Genomic DNA, 23,470 nt, shown 5'->3' with positions numbered 1-23,470 from the left:
TTAATGTCTGTCAAAATGTCATTAGTAACACCCATCTTTATGTAAGCCACAGCCTTTTTATTCACTCTGGCCCAATCTGCATCAAACATTAGTGTGGGTTTATCTTCCTGCAAAGCATCCTCACAATCCTTTAGGAACAAAATGCCTTGCATACGGTCTTTCCAAAGGTCAAATCCATGACCATCAAACCGTTTAATCTCATCAACTCTTGATGTCTGAACTGGAAGAAGTCGCAGCCATTGTATCACGAACACAGCAGTAAATGCACTAATCTACGGAAGCACAAACTGAACCAGCAAAATACACTGTTGTTCTTCCTCAAACAGAAATAAATCTCTATTGTTTGTACATGAGCCAGCCACCACACGGGCAGAACATGCAGAAATTTACCAAATTCTGAGCAAATCCCTGAAATTTCAAGTCCAAAATTGCATAAATGTTAGCCAATCTGATCCAACTGAGCAAAACTTTGCCAATACATGTAAAGCCCCAAGTTTCTGGGATCCAATGTCAGGAAATTTTACTTAAAAATGTAAAATTTCGACAAAATTGGCAAAATCCCCAATTTAATTTGGGTCACCACTCGCAACGTCTGCAATTTTTGACTCGAAATTTACTGATGGGCATGAACAATGTCAAATCTAGGAAAAGCCCCAAATTTCTGGCTCAAATCCTCACAGATCTATGATATGTGCCTCCGGCGTGTGAACTCCCGTCAAAAAAAGGAGAGTAATTGAAAAATTAAAAGAATTTTTTTAATTCTGGGAGATTGACAGGAGGTCGTTGACCGTCGACCGTCGTGTGACCCTAACGCGAACCACTGGTTGATCAACGCCTGCCTGTCACGATTAAGTCGTCGCCCGCCTGCAAAAATCGTCGCGCTCGCCTGTCGCCCAATCATCTGCCTGAAGAAATCCATCGTGCTGTCACCAACTGCAGCAAGTCGCTCGCTAGTCTGAAGGTCGTCTGCCTGTCACTCGCCTACGACTGCTATCTAGTTCCCCCGTGTGCACCTACTGGAACCATAAGCTCGTCAATGAGCCTAATCACTGGACATCGGCCCTATCCCGCAGTCACTCGACTGCCCCTCGATCTCAGCAGTGCACAGAGTCTTAAGCTTTGATACCAATTGTTGGAGAAAAAGGAGCACAGCTGAGAGAGAGCGTGAGAGTGTGACGACTGAAGAGAGACAAAGCAGAGTTAAAAGTACAAGTCGATTAGAGTGTACCAACAATGTATTGGTACACAAAGAATAAAATGTATTTATACTCGGGGCACGTAAAGAGTGCATTCACATGTACAATGTGCGTGTACTATACACAGAGGTTACCAGGCCTTTATCCCAACACAAAATGGTTCGCAAAGTAGTCATTTGACTACAAGAGAAAAGATTTCATCAAAATCAATTCCATGTTCTTGCTTGTATCCTTTAGCAACCAGCCGTGCCTTGTACCTTGGTGAAGAACCAGAAGTGACTTTCATTTTGTAAACCCATTTGCATGGTAACCCTTTCTGCCCTTTAGGCAAATGCACCAAATCCCAAGTACCATTTTTCATGAGAGATTCCATCTCTGACACCAGAGTCTTATGCCATTTCTTGCTATCTTTTCTATCCATTGCTTCCTTGAAGCAAGACGGCTCGCGACAATCTGTTAACATGACATAATCAGCCACATAATTGACACCAGGAACAAACCTATCTGGCTGTCTTAGTATTCTGCTAGACCTACGAACCCAATGCTCAAGATTTACTGGCTGTTCAGCCTGCAAATCTGCATTAACGGCTTGCCGTTTTGCAGATTCAACACGCTATTCAACTAGTTCTGGTTGTTCCAAAAGCATCTATTCTTATTGAAATTGTGGTACATCATGGACCATATCTTCCTGATCATTTTCAGCATTATTCCCTACATTTTCAGGGACATTTACAGCAGGTATTTGCTACTGTCTAGCGGGCATCCTTTGTTGTCCTATCATTACTTCTTCCCGGAATGCAACCCTTCTGACTTCCTCAATCTTTTTAGCCTAATTGTGCATGTGATCTTCCCGGAAGATAACATCATTACTGTGTACATTTTTCCCTTTTTTGGGATCCCATAACCTATACCCCATTTCACCCTCATCACCATATCCTAGGAAAATACATTTACAGGACTTTGGCTCAAGTTTGATGCATTTTTTCTTACGAACATGCATGAGTGCCTCGCAGCCAAACACTCTCAAGTAAGCATACGAAGGTGGCTTCCCTCCCCCCCCCCCCCCCCAAAGACGTATTTGATGACCAATTAATCAAGTGTATGGCTGTCATAATAGCCTCTGCCTAAAATTCATGAGACAAAGTAATATGTGACAACATCGTATGGACCATCTCTTGAATGGTCCTGTTCATACGCTCTACATCACCATTTTTGGGTGGATTGTGAGGGGTGGGGAGTTCCCTTTAGTCCCTTTGCTGTCATAAAAGTCCCGAAAGACTTTGGACACATATTCCCCACCATTGTCAGAGCAAAGACACTTTAATATCTTGTTGGTCTGATTGTCAGCAAGTGCCAAGGATTTTTTTATGTTTATCCAAGGCCTCGTCTTTACGACAGATTGGATAAACCCATACTTTGTGTGTGGCATCATCAACAAAAGTAATGAAATACTTATTTTTCCCTAGAGATAACACTGGCATCTGACATACATCTAAATGTACCAACTCTAAGGATGAAGGCTTTAATGAAATAGATTTTTTATGTGACGTTTGAGCATGCTTACCATAAATACAATGATCGCATTGTTCAAAATCAGCATACCTCAAAGACGGCAAATAACCCAAACGAGAAAGCACTTTCATTCCTGTTTGACTCGTGTCTCCCAACCAGCTATGCCACAAAGAAACACTTCCCTACTCAGTTATGGTAACTACATGGTCACGCATACTAGATACATGCAAAGGATACAAAGTATCACTTTTTAAGCCCTTGGCAACATTGCAAGTCTTTACAAATTTCCCATTTGCTATCCCCAAAGGTGGTGTGATAGCCTTCGTCATCTAGCTGCCCTGTGCTTATCAAGCTCTTCTTGAGCTGAGGTACATGCCTCACATTATGCAAAACAAACACGGACCCACACTGAAATCCCAAATTTCACACTGTCAATACTTGCAATTTTACGTGCATAGTTATTTTCCAAGTGAACAACACCATGTGCACCACCATTGTAGTCAAAAAACCACTCATGATGCGGTGTAACGTGAAAAGACACACTTCAATCAAGTATCCAAGTGTACATGCCATTATTAGAAGCTGCAATCAATGCATATGCAGTCAAATAAAAAGCAAAAAGTACATCACCATCGCTGTCATTCTCATGAGTGACTACATTTACCTCCTCTATTTTAACACTGTTTTTCTTTGCAAGTTGGAAGAAAAGACTTGGGAGACCCTCCCAAGACTAGCTTATTAAAACTATGTTTGTAGTATAAAACAACAAAAAGAACTAACCCAGTGAAGTCACTTGGCAATTAAGTGTACTTGGGTGACGACACTGCCGAGAAGTTTTTTCTACAAGCTAGTGGGAGCTTCTCGTGCGCAACCAACAGCCCAAACGAAGCCTTCATAGTGCGTTGCCAAGTATACCAAGGTCTATGCCTTGGTCGCCGCCTTAGTCATAAGCCTTGGAGTGACGGCCACCAGACATCGCGCCACGTGGTACTCGCCCATAAATTTGTAAATTTTTATCTTCGCGCTACAAAAATCAAGCTCCCTTTCTAACGTCATCAATGATGTCATCAAAAGCGCTAAAAGAAAGCATTCTCTCTTTGTCATCGATGATATCATTGAAAAACGCTAAAAAGTAAGCATCCTATCTTTTATTCCCTCCCCTACCCCTTGCAAAACTATAAATTGAGGACTTGGGAATAACGAGGGAGGGAAACAACAGCAATCTTAACCAGAACAAGATGCTGACCGAGAAGAAGGAGACTCTATTCCGCAAGAGGAAGAGACATCATTCCATTCAACCCAAGGAAGGGGATACAAAGAAGGTCTCTTACATAGTAGCTAACAAACGCATTTCTTTGAATTTGAAACTTACGAAACGTTTCTTAAAGTACGAAACATCTCTGAGAATTAAAAACATAGCTGTTTTTATTTATTTTTATTTTTTAGGTGAGTTGAAACCCAAAACATGATTTTTTGGCAAAAACTATTGGGCAATGTGAAACATGATGATGATGATGTGTAATGACTTGTGAGGGCTAAAGATTTTGAACGAGAGATTGATTTTTTTGTGATTTTGTTTAGTTATTGAACTTTGTTAATCTAGTATCTATTCTTGTCTTGAGATTTGAATATTATACGACTTTAGTCTTATTTATGAGTTATTTATGATATATTACGATTCATTCTCAATTTTGACATTTTGTCAGTTTGTTTTGAAATGAGAATCATAATATTGCAACTTGATTCAGTCCATATTATAGCTATTTACATGTTAATTTCAATTTTCTTTGTATAATATGTATGAATCGTAATGTTTGAGTTTTAAGCCATAGTATAGCTTGTCCAAAGACTAACTTTAACATAAGTGACAAGTCAATAATGAATCATGGATATGTAGCGTATAATGTATTATTCTCAATTGACTCTATTATCACTCAAGCTCAATTAGCCATTTTTTGTTTAAGAGAGAGTTTCATAGAGGTTTAGAACCTCTTTCCCCAGTCAAAACTATTAAAAATCCCTATATAAAAAAACCCGCATTTCTTATTTTACCCCCTCTTGAAAGAAACTTACGAAATGCGTTTTTGACGTTTCGTTTCTAAACGTTTCTAACATTTCTAGCTCCTATGGTCTCTCATCCTCTTCTACTCTAATCCGAGAAGAGAAGACACTGAAGAACTCTATCTTATTCTATCAATCTGGTTAAAAGTCATACCTCTACTCGCGTCCCTATTCCATCTACTAGAGAGAGAGAAGTATCGCTCTCCACAAGGCAATAAGAACCATCCGCAAGGCCTACATCATTAAATCCCGCAATAACCATCATCATCATTGAGAGTCTTACATCCTTGCCAACCAGTATTACTGCCGTGTTCTTCTTCTTCTACGAATCTATGGGCGAGCACCACGTGGCGCGTCGTTGAGCGGCCTCACTCCAAGGCTTACGACTAAGGTGACGACCAAGGCATAGACCTTGGCATCTTGGCCTTGGCATACTTGACAACGGGCTACGAAGGCTTCATTGCCGCCGTTGGCTATGCGTGGAAAGCTTCCACTAGCTTATAGAAAAAACTTCCTGAAAAGTCACCCATCCCGGAAGTGTCGTCACCCAAGTGCACTTACCTGCCAAGTGACTATCCACTAGGCTAGTTCTTTTTTTTGTTTTATACTACAAATATGGTTTTAATAAGCTAGACTTGGGAGAGCCTCCCAAGTCTTTTCTTCCATGAATTGGTATATAATACCTCATTAATAATAATAATTATCGTCATAATGAGAGTCAATTTCATAATTAGAACAATTTTCTTTGAAATATATACATCATTCCTTAATACAATCTAAGCATGGTATTTGGATACAACCATTGGGTAATAATTGAACTTTGAAGAATGGATATCTAAAAATCAGTACTTTAAAGAAAATTTTCTCTCCCAAATAACCAACCATCCCAAAATAAACCATGTATTTTTTCCCCTTTAGCAAAAGAAATTATTTTGTCTATCCATTGAACATGAAATTGGTTACCATTCTAGCAATTAAGAATTATGAGTCAGTAGATATATCTAAAATCCATGGTTACATTTCTTAAGTTAATTCGGAAAACTCTATCATGATGTAACCTTCTTTGAAAATTTAATATAAAGTATTTCTATCCTTCTGAAATGATTTCTCTTTTTTAAAAGATATGAGCAAATTGTATGATAACATTCGTAGAGTTGACTAGAGAAAATCTTACGATACCACAGAAAGCTGTTCCTACCCTTAATGCTCTTGAGATCCAAGAAAAAAAGTTCATGCTCAAGCAAATCAAACCGCCTGAGTTTAATGGCCAAGGCAAAAACGTCGAGGTTGAAGCAAAAATATGAGTCGAGTCCATGGAAGATTATTTCATTGCTGCTAGAATTACCCCAGCTAATCAAGCAATGATCGGCAAGTTAAAGGTAACAGGAACAGTCCGAATTTGGTGGAAACAATGGTGTAAAGACCAAGGAATCTCTGAAGTATCTGTTAGTTGGGACGTATTAAAGGATGCATTGTGAGGCCGGTATCTCTCGCTAGCATACTACACGCAAAAGATGAATAAATTCTTAGGTCTAAAGCAACTTGGAATGACACTGGAAGCCTATTACTCGAAGTTTGTAACACTTCTCTCAGATATGCACCGTCTATACATATTGCGAAACAAGTATCCAAGTTTTGCCACGGATTGGATGATCCCTTGAACACACGGCTTGAAGCAATGCGTTCATCCGATCTCCAACACGCATTGATAAGGACAAGACCAATTGTACAAGAACTCCAGTCCAAACCAAGAAACAATAAGCCTTGGAATAATAAGTTCCAAAAAAGAAATATAACTAGGGGCTATGCAAAAAGAGCCCAAGGTCAATTCCAATCTGCTAATAGCAAGAAGACTAAGATGTCGGCAGTGAAGAACTTTACTGGTGGTAATAAGGATACTTTCAGGTGCTATTATTGTAACGAACCTGGCCACATCCAGAGGCGATGCCCAAAGCTCAAACAGAATGACTGCCAAAGCAAATTCCGTAACGACCAAAGCCGGACAGCCACAACTAAAGAAAGAATTGTTAGCATAAGCCTCAAGGAAGCAGAAGATGATGAAGGTCCCACCTTGGAAACCAACATGAAGAGAGTGAGAATTCACGCCTCTCAACAAGAAGGGCCCAAATTGACAGTTCTCAATGATTCAAACACCATCAACCTATAACAGTAAACCCTTTAAAATTTTAATTGATTGTGAAAGCACACATTCATTCATATCACCAAGGTGTGCTAGAAAACTAGGTATATACACAATGTATGCACCTAGGCTGATAGTTGAGTTAGTTGATAGAAAAGAAATTTCCTCAACACAACAGACAAGTAAGGTGGAGTTTAATCTGAGTGGCAATCAGACAAACATGCAATTCAAAGTAATGAACTTAGGAACCTATGAGTGCCTGTTAGAAATGGACTAGTTAATTCCCAATGACGCTCATATTCATTGTGAAAAGAGCCAAGTCACATTCTTGAATCTTATAGGACAACAAGTGACCACACAGGGAGAAGCAGAGAAACCAAAGATTCAATTAACAAAAGCTTCTCGAATCGCTAAAGGTTTAAAAAAAGGGTCATCTATATACCTAATCAAATTAAATAAGACTGAACAAGATAAAAAAGCCGAAGATGAATTGTCGTGGATTAGGGAATATGCTGACGTATTTCCTGAAGAATAGTCAAAAAAACCATGTTTTGGATTCCAACTCGCCTAAAAAATAAAAATAAATAAAAACGCCCAAGTTTTTTACTCTCAGAAACATTTCATACTTTAAGAAACGTTTGGTAAGTTTCAAATTCAAAGAAACGCGTTTCTTAGCTACTATGGCCATGGTTGATGGTTTTTATCTCAATCCATTTTTGTATACTTTTTGTGTCAGATTGCACATCTAGCTCATAATAAAGTTGTTGGTTTTATTGTTCATGCTACACTCTTGAGTCTTGACTCTTAAGTCTTGACTCTTGAGTCTTGTTTCAACTCTCTTTTGCACTTTTGACTTGAATCTCTAAGTTTATGTTTAAACTTTTAAGTCCAAACATTAAGCATAGACTTAAAATTATATGTATTTTTTCTTCCATCGAACGTAGGTTCAAGATTTATTAGTCTGATTAGTACCATACAAGCATTGAACTATACTGATCAGAAGTGACAACCCTAGAGTTGCTCAAAGTTGTCATGAAAGTATCCCAACTTTCAAGCAAAGTGCATAGCAAGAAAGTATACTTGAACTCATCATCAATGTGGAAATCGAAAGCAATCAACTGACTAAAAATGGAGTTGAACTCATTCAATTGTATAGGCATGATTGTACCTTCATGCAAAAGTCAATCAACTTTTTCAGCAAATAAACCTTGTTGGATGCACTTTTCTGAGCATACAATTCTTCACGTCTTTTCCACATTTCATATTCCGAATTCAACTTCTCAATGTTGAAGAGCAAGTTGACTGACACTGAGAGCTCTATGGTAGAGCGTGCAAGCTCATCCAAATCATCCCATTCTTTTTGTTCCATACTTACTGGTGTTATTCTCTTTGCTTTGATGGGCTGCACCTATTTCTTCTGCACCAAGGCATTGTAGCACTATTTTTACCATATTGCAAAATTGTGTACACCCTCAAGCTTCTTGATGTGCAAAAGGTTGCTGCTGTCACTATTTCCAAGCATGATTTGCAGCACTTAATTGACTCAAACATCAGCAAAATGCAAGCCCAAATGTCACACAAATGACCACGGTACGCTGTAAGTACCAACCAGCAGTGAAAATCAAGAAAATGCAGAAATTTCAGATCTGCAAATTGATTTCCAGAATTAGAGCATGTTTGCCATGCACTCCATAATCAATTACAGCCAGATTTATAAGCCAATGCACCAATTGCATATAAAAACCCCAAAATTCTGCTGCAATTTCTGTTCCAAATGCTTTCTTGGGCACAACTTTCATGATTGCGGCCAAAAGCCCCAAATTTTCAAAGGCAAATCCCCCCAAATTGCATCAATACATGTAGCCAAGTGCACATACCAGGTGATTCTTGCACAATTTGATGGAATTCTGCAAAAGCCCCAATTTTCTTGAGTCCAGTGTGCACAAATTTCAATGAAATTGACAAAATTTCGCTAAAATATGAAAAGCCCCAAATTTCCCTGGTAATTGTGCACCAAATTTGCAATTTCCGAGTCACATTGTCATGTTCTGCATCAAAATCCCCAAATCCAAGAAAAGCCCCAATTTTTTGAGTCAAAATTGCAAACTGTGTACGGGCATGCGAACGGCCATCAGTGGAAGGGAACAGATTGCAAAAACTAATTTTTAAAAAATGATGAAAAAGTGGCTATCGAATTTGAATGTTGGACGCCTCGACCTGTCACTTGCTCACATGCCAGTCAAGCCGTCGCCTATGCTTGCATGTCACACCTATAGCCCACTCGCCAACAATCCGTGACCACCTGCCGCTCGTTTGTCAGGGTTGTTGCTTGCTCACAACTAGCATAGCCCATCACTTGCTCCTAACTGCCTGCATTGCTTGAGATGCATGCATTCTAACCAGCCCATTAGCTGGATCTGTGCCTGCTTGATAGTCGCCTGCTCTGCCAACTGTCTGCTTGACATTCGCCTGTCTCTCTCGCTTCACTGCAACCAATCGTTGCATGTCCGCTTGACCTACCTTGAGAAGTGTGCACTCCTTATACTCTGATACTAGTTTGGTTTCAAGTGCGCGAGGATTGAGACACAGTGCAAGAGAGAGAAGCACAATGAGAAAGGGAGTGAGTGCAAAGTAGAGAGTGAGGAAGAAAGTGAGAACACAACACTCGATATGGGTACAATGACTAAGTGTACCACTTTAGGTTTTTGATAATATATATAAAGTACATGTGTAAGGTTGCGTGCACACCCGAACACCGTAAAAGGCACACTGACCCTTTATTCCCAACACCTCTCTTTGCGTGTGCACTAAGCTATACCTCTTATCATTGCTCCATATATCTTTGCCAATGTGTGGCCCACCATGATGGTTATGTAGTTACCTCGATCCATGGGATCTCTAGACTTGTGGATGGACACAATGGTATGCATGGTCCACTTATCTAGAAAGCCCACTGCTAGAGCCCTATTGAACATAAAAGCAATGAGAGGAGCCGAAATGTCCACTGCGTGAATGAAGTGCTCACCTTGTATACCTATGTGATCCATCGATCATCCATGTTGTAGACGCTCAATCGCTCTCCTCACCATATCATGTATGAAGAAGGTAGATGTGGTAGGACACGGCTCTAGTGCGTGTGGAATCAATGGCTAGTGTGGTACATCATATAGTCCCTTTGCATAGGAGTGTCGTGTCTCTGGACCACTAATGGTGTGGAGCAACATGGCTCTGGCAATTTGTGCCGTGTTGTGGCTACATCTCTGCTCATGAATAAATGGTATAGGTCCCAATATTGTTCCTCCTCATATGCTTGTCATTTGCGATGAGTCAAGGTCTTTTGTTTATCTACAAGCTTCTCTCTCTGTAATGATCCCTAATCCTTTTTTAATCTAGACATGTCTATATAGCTCTCCACACTCATCATTGAACCATCTATTTTGAGGCATGGTGCCCGACTAGGTGGATCTGCTAGTGTGTGAGTGTGAAAAGCTTTGGAGAGCAGCCAAGTGGAGGATGGAGGTGAGTTGGGAGATGAGTGTCCCTTAGGGGTCATTATGCTAAAACTATGTGAGCCCATCATATATATGATGGCTATATATGTCTGCTAGCTCATGTCTGAAATAGAAAGTTGTGGACAGAGTATGAGCGGTGGATAGAATATGTGGGTGTAGTAAGGAGGATAGGGTAAGGGATAGGTAGGTATGATCTGCTCTGAGCAAACAAGGGGGGATGGTGAAGGATTTAACTAGTTCCATTTTTTCATCCCGGTGTAAATGACAAAATGGTGTCGCAACCCAAGCTCTAGTAGGTACTGGCAGTAGCGAGTACTATCTCCTCCAGTATCAACAAATAACCTGCATGCGCTTGCCTCCTCTATATACATCACCTATAGCCTCCTTGGATCCTCAAAATCATATGTATCACACTGTCTGCTCTGCATCTTCACATTAAAATCTCCTACCAAGAGAATATCTCCCTGTCTAGAATAGTGTACAATCTCATCAGTTAAGTCTATGAAAGGGGACTCTCTTCCTCCATCCCCCTCTCCCTCTTGCTGTTGGGGCTCCCCAGTAGCATATCTCAACCCCCATGAGCTAAAGTAACAAAGGGCAATATATATAGCATCCGGCCGCAAGAGATGTCCACTCTAATCCACATGTATCCACTCTGATCCGGCCACCAAAGAGAGAGAGAGAGAATATACTAGATTATGGGAAAGATGACCTCTATGTCTACTTTGCATTCAAATTATTCCTACCTCTTCCATTTCCTTAGATGGACAGCCCTGTGGCATATTTGGCGTACTCGGAATGCTTTTATTTTTGATTCAGTATCGGGCATTCATGCTCATGTGGCCCGTGTTCATGGTTTGGTGTTATGGTAAATCTCCTCTATGGTGTCAGCTGATCTGGTTCTTCCTGACATTGCTGTTCCCTGTCTCGATATTGTTCACTCCACACCAGCTGTCCTTTCTATGTGATATTTCTGTGTTAGGGTCTTTGTAGATTATCATTTGGGTCTGTTCTTTCCTCACTGACCTGATGGTCTGATGTAAATATTTACTACTTAATTCAATTATCTTAACAAAAAGAAAAAAAAGAGAATCCTGAAGAGTGAAGAATGCAGAATGCTGAAACAGGGGCAGAAATATGTAGAAGAGTTGTGTGCATATCTACAGCCTGGAGAACTCTCAACCTTCACAAAACACAAGTGCTGGAGACCAGTCAGAAGAAGCCTATAAATAGGCTGGAAGGAGGGGAGAGAATGGAAGTGCAGATGCATAGATCTGGACGACTGGTACAGTCAGCTGCATCTGGGGAATCAGCTGACACGTGGCAGTCTGACAGGTCCTGCCCATGTGTGCTGCCCATACCGATTGCCCAACCCTGTCTGCTGCCCACCCAGTCCGGCTGCCTGTCCTGGAGGTGCCCAAACTGCTAACATCAATATATTGTGGCCCTGTCAGTTGTATTTTCCTCTCACTTATCATTATCAAGCGAGATCAACTATACATGACACTTAACAAACTAATCAAATAGTGCACATATGAATAGTGCAAAAACATCTATGAATGGATCCACATGAATGAACATTAACCACAGTTCATATAAATGTATATGGGTGATGCCAACAAGCCACGCACAGGTCAATGGATGGATGGCAACAAGTTACACCAGCATGGAACACATAATGGGTCAAAATGCCAGGCAAGCAGCCATCAAAGAAAGCTAACAAGACAAGGAAAATGCAAGCACATCAACTCTAACAAATGTCAGCTTACATAAGCCTGCAAACACAAAAAGCATCTAACGACCAGAAAACCCTCAATAGGCTGCACCAACATGGCAAGGCCAATGTGTTCCAAAACACGGGTGTTTTGGACACCTGAAACACAGCAAGCAAGATCAGGTTAGAGCCCAACAAATGAAAACATGTGAGAATCAAGGAGTGGAATCATAACAGAATCAAGATGAGAGTGGAATCATGACAGAATTAAGATGAGAGTGAGCATGAATATGAACAAAAGGAACAAGAATGCAAGACCATCAGGAATGGATCTAACATAAGCATAGGTTCAACAACATACAAGAGCTCTATGGCTCTCCTTGCCAGCTCTCCGGAACTATGTGACAACATAACAAGTGGCAGAAGGAGTATGTATAGCATGGGTGGATGCCCAACATGACCTAATAAACGTCCCAATACAAGGCCTAAATAATGCTCACAATATGCTCCATAAATACTACTAGTGTTCCGCACGCGCCGCTTTGCCGTGCTATTGCACGGCAACTTCGCTCAATAATCCATTTCTCTTCTTTCTCCCTCCTATTTCCCCTCTCCATTTCCAATATGATTTATCTCTCTCTCTCTCTCTCTAAGCACCCTCTCTCTCTGTCTCACACACACGCACCAAACTTAAAACTAAAAGTAGTTTAAAAAATTTGTAACACAAAATGCCAGACATAGAAACAATCTCTTCCATGCACCATACTTACAAACATTCCTCTCGACATCAATGTAAACAATCATATGCTTGCGCGATAATTAGAAACAACAACGTAATACTGAAACGGGTCATAATTGAGACAAAGACCAAGTACCACAAAAAGAATTTCTATAAGAGACCTAGTGAAAATGAAGCCACAAAGGCCAAGTATAAGACACGCAAGTGTTTTTAAGCACCATAGGCAAATGGCCGATGCCAACAAAAAAAGACAATGTCTCGAAGATGCCTAATAGAAACAAAGCTTCCTCTTCTTTGAGTAATCATTAACAAAATTTTCCTCCTTGAGCAAAACATGAGAAGGCAAAGCCGAGAATGATCCTATAGTTTCCATTGGTAATCGCATGGGTGATGCAACGGTCCTACTACTTGCATTGAAACAAAAATCACAATATAAGTACGTGGAACAACAACGTTATACTAAAACGGGTCATAATTGAGACAAAGACCAAGCACCACAAAAAGAATTTCTATAAGAGGCCTAGTCAAAATGAAGCCACAAAGACCAAGCATAAGGCACCGATGTGTTTCCAAGTACCATATGCAAATGGCCAATGCCAACAAAAAAAGACAATGTCTCCAAGACGCCTAATGGAAAGAAAGCTTCATTTTCTTTGAGGAATCATTAACAAAATCCTCCTCCTTGAGCAAAATATGTGAAGGCGAAGCAGGGAACGATCCCACAGTTTCCATTGGTAATCGCATAGGCAATACAATGGTCCTACCTCTCTCTTACCACCTGCATTGGAACAAAATTTACAATATAAGTATGTGGAACAACTAACAAAGATCATTCCATCCCAACAATAATAATACCTAGTCGAACATTTGTGAACCACTCTGTAGGTACTGACAAACGTTGATGCAGCGTCACAAAACAACCCAAATCCTTGAACCCATACTTGAACCAATGCCTCGATATCTTATCGGTAGAAGAGCGTTGAAATCTCTTCTTATGATCAACCTCGTACATATACACCCAAAAACATTGCGTGTATCCACAATGTATAACTTCAATAAAAACTGGGAGCTTGATGTCGATATTAACATCATCATATAAACGCTCGATGACCCTTGCAAGTGTCCTTCTTATGATATCATCAGGAGCTATAGTGAGTAATGTGCACTGTAGCTCCTTTTGATAGTCAGAAGCTGGGTAATAGTGTCACTCTAGGGTAAGCATCTGCAAAAGTTAAATGAATAGTGAAATATGAAAAAAATATACTTTCAAGAGAGTATATGCCAACCAAACAAGGCACAAAGAGCAATTCACACAGATGCAAAACCAGCATCCCTGCATGGTCATCAATAACTATATCTCCACAAAAAAAGCAACAGAAAGCAATTCACATATATGCAAAACCAGTGTCCCTACATGGTTGTCAATAACTACATCTCCGCAAAGAAAGCAATGCACATTACTGCACCTTTCGAAAAACATCCTTGTATACAATGTTTGTGGTCATATCTCCATCCTCGTCACCCAATAGCACTTTCACATCATAAGAAGATTTTACCCTTGAAAATGCAATATACAACTGACCATGTGTAAATATTGGTGCCTTTAGATAAAGCCCAACAATGAACAAAGTCTGCCCCCGTGACTTGTTGATTGTCATAGTGAATGTCAATCGGATGAAAAACTGTCTCCGCTTCATAGTAAATGGCAATTGTGTAGCATTCGAAACAAAAGTAATCCGGGAAATAAAAACTTGTTCACCCACATTTACCCCTGTTATTATCTGAGCATCTATCACTTTCCTATTGAAAGCTCTACATATCAATCACGTACCATTACATATATCCCTTCCTGCATTTAGGTTTTTAAGAAGAATAATAGATGCATTCATCTTCAACAGCAATAAATGAGGAAATCCACCTCCAAGATCCAATGTATTTAAATACTCAACAGAGTACAAAAATGAGTCGTCGGTCTTTGCAATTGAATCTGCACTATAATACTACCTGACTTCCCCTAGCATTAGTTGCGATGTACGATCATTCAAAGTAGCCACCTCTGTATTCCATAAGACAAGTATAGCCCGCTCACTAAAATACGACGTGTAGTCACCTACATTGGACACGTCACTGTAAACACTATCAATCAGTGTTTCGATAGGCTGGCCTTTTAATACCATGCTAGGTGGAACACACAACTTATCACAACTTTCAGTAACACCCACTCTATCTCCTATTCCTTGAATCCAACAAATAAACCCATTGTCCACCACACTACCAGATGTCGACACTCATACATTGCCACATAGCCTTAGCACCCTTATGTAACGCCACAAATCAGAGCAACATAATGCAATATTAACAATATCCTCACGTATTCCCTTTACCACAACCGGCAAGACTTGTCTAAAATCCCTCCCAAACAAAGCAACTTTTCCACCAAATGGCTTATCACAGCTTATAACATCTCTTAGAGTTCTATCAACTGCTTCGAATGCATATTGATAGGTCATAGGAACCTCATCCCACAAAATAAGGCTCGTTTGTCTCAATAACCGAGCAAGGTCACTTTGAACAGGAATATTGCAAGTGGATCAATTATTTAATTCTATTGGGATTCTAAATTGCGAGTGAGTTGTACGACCACCTGGCAAAAGCAAGGCAGCAATGCCACATGATACTATTGCCAACGCTATACGACCGCCATTGCGCACCTTCGCAAGTAAACATTTGTATAGGAAAGTCTTCACAGACCAGGACCATCCAAAAAGAATACATCCTAGTACCTGTATCAACAGCATCCATGACTGCACTAAAGGCAATTCTTTGTCCTTCATTCAACATTCCCTCCATGGATTCAGAAACCTTATGCTATTCTGATATGTTGTATGCATATTCATCTTGCAAAAGAGAGTTAGCATACAGTTGTGAGTTTGGTTGATGAGGTTCAGCAACCCATCAAAATCACGGAGTCTTCGTCCTACATGACGTAAAAGGTCTTGCAGATGCAACGAAGCCATGTTAGATGCCTCATGCTACAGAACACTAAGAGAGGCGTGCACGTGCTATAGCTGCAATCTATACATAATATCCTCTACCATTGGCATTAAAAATCTTTCCCATAGATAGCCAGGCTGAGCTAGCTCACAAAAGACCAAAATTGCAACAAACAAAGTCCGGAGTTGAGCACCAGTTTGCACAGAGGTAGCTTCTTCTAAGCACACAACATATTCATCATCGCTCTCCAGCATGCCCTTTGCAATGCAAGCATCCCTAAAAGTATCATAGATCACACTATCAGCAATACACAAGTCTTCCAAAGAAGTACATCCCCGACACTCTATTAAAAGCATCCGCAAATAGTAGAGCTCACCACAGGTAGGCGCCACAAAATACATCCGACTACATATATTCCCACGCTTCCTTCTAGTCAACATCTTATGTCGTGCATTCCACACCCAATACACTAGAAAGTCCTGATAGCGAATAGTCCTAGCCTCTGAAAGAATGCGGTTGCACACAAACCATTCAGTAAGAGTAGTTTTTTGGATATCTTCATTCCGCACAGCATCTGGTATACTATCTGTATCCCGAAACACCACATAGTTCTCACTAGGTAAGTATACCTGCAAACGTTGTATATCAGGCTTTTTATCGTGCAATGCATAATCATAGATCCGCTAACATGCCTCAGAGGTAGAAACATATCGTGCATCCAAATAACTTTGTATCTTGTCCACCTCGTGAACATCGCTACCATTCCGGACTGAATCAACCCCAACAGAAAATTTTACGGTTACACGGTCATGCCCCTTGTACACATACTTATACAAATACTTAACACTCACAATTGTCGAGCACACCTTCACATTTATGTGTACATTGTATTTCTTACTCAAGAATGGATTATATAGAACAATCCATTGATTATCAATAACATTACCATTTATGATCACGGAGTTTCCATCATCTCGTCTTCGATAAATGGGATAGCCACAACTATCAACCATTGTCATGCCCACTAATTTTCGCGGATAATCTTTAGTACATCTACCCTTATCCATACAGGGACTCTTCGGGTTCAATCCTCCGCAAGGGCCATGAATGTTGCACTTTGAAATTGTCTCAAATAAGGTTGGAAACTTAACTCTATTGGAGAACTCCAACACAAACCAATCTATCATAGTGACATGCTTCAGAAGGTTTAAAAGACAGCTCTAAAATTAGCAAAGTATGAGAATGTGGTAGCCCTCTCTTTTGGAATTCAATCACAGTAACATAGCCTGCAACCTTTCCAAAGAGATCATTCTCCAACAACGTATACATTAAATTAGCATGCTTTTTATGAAACACGCGAGCAGTTAAATCCGGACGGTCATAAGTACTTTGCCCAGGCAATAAAGCATTAGTTATCTCCAACCACTTTAGATTGCATTTTCACACACCACACAAAGACTCCCCATGGAATGCACATCCGACTCTTGAAATAGTAGTATTGACGTTGCTAAGTGAACGTCTGTTGCAGGCAAAGCATTTAAAATGGAGCACAATCTACCACTTTGGGAATCAAAAACAGCAATATTATGGACACATGACTCATTAGCTATGGAATTTTCCACATTGTAGTGATTTCCAACTAAATAAACTAACTAAACTAAATAACCACAAATAACCAAATTAACTAACTAAATAACTAAATAAACTAAATAACTAACTAAATAAACTAACTAAACTAAACTAACTAACCACAAACTAACTAAACTAATCTCTCTCTCTAACTAACCAAACTAAACTAACCAATCAATCCAACTAAACTATTTGATAGATAATAAACAAAAATAATTTAAACTAACTAATCTAATAAGCTAACGTATCTAACCAAACTAACTAACAGTAAAAAATTTACTAATGTAAACCAACAAAACTAACAACCTATTTAACTAACTAACTTACTATTTAAACCAATAAATACATCAAAACAAATTTAAAACCTGAGAGAAGAAACACACATATAAACTAAAACAAAAAAACAAACTAACCCTAAACTATATCCATATATAACACACAATCTAAAGTAACTAAGCAACTAATCTAAGGTAAAACCTACTAACTAACTAATCCATAACACATATATAAACTAAAACAAAAAAACAAACTAAATAAAATAACTAAATAAACTAAATAACTAACTAAATAAACTAGCTAAACTAAATAAACAATCAAAACTAACTAAACTAATTAACCACAAACTAACAAAACTAATCTCTCTCTCTTTTTTTCGTAAAGGGACTAATCTCTCTCTCTCTCTCTCTCTCTCTCTCTCTCTCTCTCTCTCTCTCTCTCTCAAGTAAACTAACCAATCAATCTAACTAAACTATTACATAGATAATAAACAAAAATAATTTAAACTAACTTATCTAATCAACTAACTAAATAAACTAACTAAACTAAATAACCACAAACAACCAAAACTAACTAAATAACTAAATTAAATAAACTAAATAGCTAACTAAATAAACAACCAAAACTAACTAAATAACTAAACTAACTAAATAACTAACTAAACTAAATAAACAACCAAAACTAACTAAACTAACTAACCACAAACTAACTAAACTAATCTCTCTCTCTCTCTCTCTCTCTCTCTCTCTCTCTCTCTCTCTCTCTCTCTCTCTCTCAAGTAAACTAACCAATCAATCTTACTAAACTATTCGATAGATAATAAACAAAAATAATTTAAACTAACTTATCTAATCAACTAACTAAACTAAATAACCACAAACAACCAAAACTAACTAAATAACTAAATTAAATAACTAAATAGCTAAGTAAATAAATAACCAAAACGAACTAAATAACTAAAGAAACTAAATAAACTAAATAAAATAACTAAATAACTAACTAAATAAACTAACTAAACTAAATAAACAACTAAAACTAACTAAACTAACTAACCACAAATCTAACCAAACTAACTAACAACCTATTTAACTAACTAACTTACTATTTAAACCAATAAATACATCAAAACAAATTTACCACCTGAAAGAGAGAGAGAGAGAGAGAGAGAGAGATCACCGACCTGAATATTAGCTAAACAACCAATCCTCACAAACAAACTGCACAAAATAAACCAAAATACTAATAAATTAAACCATACCATGCAAACCAACCTCCCTCTCTCTCTCTCTCTCTCTCTCTCTCTCTCTCTCTCTCTCTCAACTAAAACTAAAACAAACAAACATATATAAACTAAAACAAAAAAACAAACTAACCCTAAACTATATCTAAAGTAAACTAACACACAATCTAAAATAACTACTAACTTACTATTTAACTTATCTAATCAACTAACTAAATAAACTAACTAAACTAAATAACCACAAACAACCAAAACTAACTAAATAACTAAATAAAATAACTAAATAAACTAAATAACTAATTAAATAAACTAAATAAACAACCAAAACTAACTAAACTAATTAACCACAAACTAACCAAAACTTATCTAATCAACTAACTAAATAAACTAACTAAACAACCAAAACTAACTAAATAACTAAATAAACTAACTAAACTAACTAGCCACAAACAACCAAAACTAATCTCTCTCTTTTTTTTCATAAAAGGTAATTGTATTAATTACGAAAAAAGGTACAAGATCACATGATTACATGATTACAAGAGACACGAGGGCCCTAGGCCAACGTGTCAGAGATCATAGCCTGTCTGGTAGGGCAGTACCAGCTGCAGCAGTCGGACCAGCAGCAGTCGGACCTGCTGCACAGTCGGACTGTGCAGTCGGACTGCCACGTGGCAGTCCGACTGCCTGTAACCATTTTATTCCTGGCTGCGCCCTATTTTGGCGCCCCGTTCTAGGTGATTTTTCGCCTATTTATTGCTGACGTTTTCAGCAGTCTGGCCACTATTCTCTGTCGCAGATTACAGACCGGTGCCATGCAGATTTCTGTCTCTGTTCGCAGATTTCAGACAGCAGACAGTGCAGACTGCAGCAGACTTCGAGGTGGACAGCAGGTCGCATTGTCGAGGTGGAGACACGCAGTCCAGCGCACTGCGCCCGTGTATATCTTTGTATTCAGCATTCTTTATACAGCAGATCTTCAGTGTACACTGTCTCTTTCTCTCCCTTCTCTCTCTGCGTTCTCTCTCTCTCAGTCCTACGCTTCCGCACCGCTGCACTCTGACATGGTATCAGAGCAGTGTTTGAGGGCTGACTGAGCGCAGAATCAACCTGAAGAGGAGTTTCCATCGCGACACAAATTTGCGTTTTTTGCGTTTAAGGGCAGACAGGAGGACTGCGCCTTGGAACAAGGCTGAAACGAGTGTGGGCGCACAGGAAAGGAGTACAGGTGGTGGATTTGCTGCTGTTTACTGCTGTTTTACGCGGAGAAAGTTTGAGTTTTCAACCTAAAAGTGCAGGTTTTGCTTTTTCATCGCCTCCGGCGGGTGAAGGAGCTTCGGGACGCTGAAGAGCCTTACCAGGCTGAGTCTACTCAGTCAGAGGGGGCTGCTTTTGTGTTTGAGAAGGCATTGCAGGTGAAGATGTCTACAGAGATGGACTTGGAGTTCCAGGCGATAATGGACCGGAAGGTGCCTGTCCTACCGGCTCTTCCTACAGATCAGAAGCTCGACGGCGACAACTACCGCATTTGGCGCGTTATGATGTTGGCCATTCTGGAGTCCTATGATTTGGCAGAGTTGGTACAGGAAGATATTGACCGGCCTTCGGTAAGAGATGAGTCCAAACTCTCTTCCGATGCTCGTGCGGAGTTGGCCAGGGCCCAGTCTCATTGGGACAAACTGAATGCCAGGATTCGATCCTTTCTCTTTCTATCATGCACTACAGCCGTGATCGCTCACATCGAGCACTTGACGGTGGCTCGTGAGATATGGCTGGAGCTTGATCAAATGTACAATCGGATGACCCTGATGAAGAGGGTTTCTTTGGAGGTACAGATGCGAACCTTGTCCGTCAATAAGTCTTCTTCGCTAAGGGAACACATTAACAAGCTAAGGAAGCTACAGATGCAGGTTCAGAATGCGGGGAAGCCGATCTCCTCCGAAGACATGGCGATCACACTATTGTCCCAGTTGCCGCCACGATTCGGTACATTTTACTCTGCCCTTATTGCTTCGGGGCGAGAGTCTACTCTTCGGTGGGAGGAGTTGGTTCCTATGGTCTTGGACCAAGAGGAACAGTTAAAGGGACAGAATGCTTCCAAGACGGAGGCGTTGACAGGTCAAGCCTCTCAGAAGAAGGGGAAGGACCAAAAGAAGAAGAAGGGGGATAACAAGTCCAAGAAGGACAAGGACAAAGACTCCACATGCCATATTTGTGGAAAGACTGGCCATTGGAAGAAGGATTGCCCTGACAAAGACTCGAAGGACACCACGAAGAAGGATACTAAGGATTCTGGAGCGGTGGCTGCACCCTCATCAGCTGCATTTCTACATCTAGTTGTCATTGAGGACACTTCACCGAATGCTTCTGATGCTGCGATGGCGGCTTGCCAATCTCGAGAGTGGATTATTGATAGTGGTGCCTCACGGCACATGACTCCTTCATCAGATGGTGTTGCCCAGCTGCGACCTTCGCGTGGGCAGGTTCTCATTGGAGACAGCTCTTCTGTTTCTATTGCAGGTCGGGGTAAGATGCAGCTTATTCCGCATGGACGAGGTAGCACCCATACCTCAGAGGTTTTGCATGTACCAGGATTAGGGTACCATCTCCTTTCAGTTCATAAGATTTGCTCCCTTGGTCTTTTGGTGGAGTTTGACAGTTCTACAGTGCGAGTCCTTGATCGTGAATCGAGGAAGGTTCTATCATCTGGATATGAGGAGAACGGCATTTACAAACTGAAGTCTTCCACTGCCCTTTCTACTCTTCTTCTTACCTCACAGTCTCAGTCAGAGTTATGGCATGCTAGGTTTGGTCACCTAAACTATGACTATCTTCGGAAGGCGTCACGGGGACAGCTTGTTCAAGGGTTGCCGGATATAGTGGTGAGCCAGCAGCCATGTGTCTCCTGCATACGGGGGAAGCAGCATAGAGATGCCATTCCCCACACCGCTTCGCGGCGGTCTACTTCACCGATGGAGTTAGTATCTACGGATCTATGTGGCCCTATGAGGAATGAGTCCCTGCGTGGGAGCTCGTACTTCATGCTGATCGTGGATGACTATAGCAGGATGACATGGGCCTACTTTTTGGCACTAAAGTCAGAAGCTTTCTCGCACTTCAAGGATTGGCTTCTCTTTGAGGAGAACCGATCAGGCCGGAAGTTGAAGACCTTGCGATCCGACAAGGGAGGTGAATTTGTGTCTAATGAATTTGCTCGGTTTTGTGCAGATAGAGGAATTCACCAGGAGTTTGCCAATACCAATACTCCACAAGAAAATGGTATTCTCGAACAGAAGAACCGCAGTGTGATCGAGATGGTGCGCACCATGATGGAGCACCGACAGACCCCCCAGGTTCTGTGGGCCGAGGCTGTGGCTACTGCAGTCCACATCCTTAACCGATCTCCTACTTCGGCCGTGGAAGGGATGACTCCATTTGAGGCGTATTTTGGGTCGAAGCCAGATGTTTCTTACTTTCGGGTCTTTGGGTGTGATGCCTATGTTCGCATTCCCAAAGCTCACCGTGACAAATTTGAAGCGGCTTCCCGAAAACAGGTATTTGTTGGCTACAGCTCCCAGTCCCAAGGCTACCGACTGTATGATCCCGTCAAGCGGGATGTATATACTAGCCGTGATGTACGGTTTGTGGAGGTTCCGGCTTCTTCAACGGGTGAGGAGCATCCCGTTCTTGGAGATCCAGGGGAGAGTTTGGCTCCTTCTACAGTTCCACTGCAGCCTGTGCCGTTTGATTATGATTCTGTTTCTGACACAGAGTCTACTGTTCCACCGGATCCTTCTGAGGAGTTACCACCGGTGGACATTCCAGAGTCTTCTATTGATGGAGAACGACGAGGGGAGGTTCGGCCTCCTCCTCGCTGGGCCCGTGACACACTCCGTGATTCAGGGATCGAGGGGGTTCCTGAGGAGTGGGGACCGCAGGATGGTCCGCGGCGGTCACGGAGGCACCAGGCGCATTCTTCGGAGCTTGTTTGCTCCAATTATTGTTTGATGTCCCGAGTTATGCAGGATCGAGAGCCCACCTCCGTGAAGGAGGCTTTACAGTCCGCCCCATGGAAGAAAGCTATGGAAGCTGAGTTGGAGGCTATTGAGAGGAATGGCACTTGGTCACTTGTGCCACGCCCCCCGAAGAAGAAGGTGATTGGAGTCAAGTGGGTCTTCAAGACCAAATATCTCAGTGATGGTACTTTGGATAAGCACAAGGCTCGCCTTGTTACTAAGGGTTTTGCCCAGCGCCCAGGGATTGACTGTCATGACACCTTTGCCCCTACAGCTCGTATGGCAACCATTAGAGATGTTCTTGCTTTGGCTGGCCATAGGAGATGGCCTGTTTATCAGCTGGATGTGAAGTCGGCCTTCCTGAATGGTGATTTGAAGGAGGAGATCTACGTTGAGCAGCCTCCTGGCTTTGGTTCTTCAGATGGGAAAGTCTACAGGTTG

The 23,470-nt window shown here is 40.8% G+C and overlaps 1 protein-coding gene across 6 annotated transcripts in view; it reads right to left on the bottom strand.

Annotated features, from left to right (window-relative positions):
• LOC148029104 (extra-large guanine nucleotide-binding protein 3-like) overlaps positions 1–23,470 on the bottom strand; it is an 88,249-nt gene that overhangs the window by 26,792 nt on the left and 37,987 nt on the right. For all 6 annotated transcript variants that reach the window (XM_087687866.1, XM_087687864.1, XM_087687867.1 and 3 more), the window contains exon 10: positions 18,954–18,990. The gene's annotated coding sequence lies outside the window, so the exon portion shown is untranslated. The remainder of the gene's footprint in view (positions 1–18,953; positions 18,991–23,470) is intronic.

Source organism: Lygodium microphyllum, chromosome 11 (genome assembly GCF_053477565.2).
Source record: "Lygodium microphyllum isolate KBCC chromosome 11, Lygodium_microphyllum_v1.1.10, whole genome shotgun sequence".
In the NCBI taxonomy this organism is placed as follows: Eukaryota; Viridiplantae; Streptophyta; class Polypodiopsida; order Schizaeales; family Lygodiaceae; genus Lygodium; species Lygodium microphyllum.
The sequence above is the reverse complement of the archived record's forward strand: the minus strand, read 5'-3'. Positions and strand labels throughout refer to the sequence as shown.